The sequence below is a fragment of the Arachis duranensis genome, chromosome 10 (assembly GCF_000817695.3).
Source record: "Arachis duranensis cultivar V14167 chromosome 10, aradu.V14167.gnm2.J7QH, whole genome shotgun sequence".
NCBI classification, from domain to species: Eukaryota; Viridiplantae; Streptophyta; class Magnoliopsida; order Fabales; family Fabaceae; genus Arachis; species Arachis duranensis.
Genome location: NC_029781.3, coordinates 3284463 through 3284708, shown reverse-complemented (window position 1 = coordinate 3284708; position 246 = coordinate 3284463).

Here is a 246-nt window from a genome sequence, read left to right as displayed (position 1 = left end):
TCCCTATCTATATGTTTTGATGAATACACCATATAAGAAGATTTAATTTTTAATTAGTCAATTTTAAGATTTATAATTTAAGATACAAGATTACAATTTTATAACTTAGAGTCCAGAATTTAAGATTTTAATTTAGTTATTTTGATTCTTTTAATATGATTTATGCTGATTCCTTTAATTTGTTTTGTTATGCTTGTCTTGGATCTTTGGACTATTCCCTTGACTCACTTCCCTGTTTGGGATTTG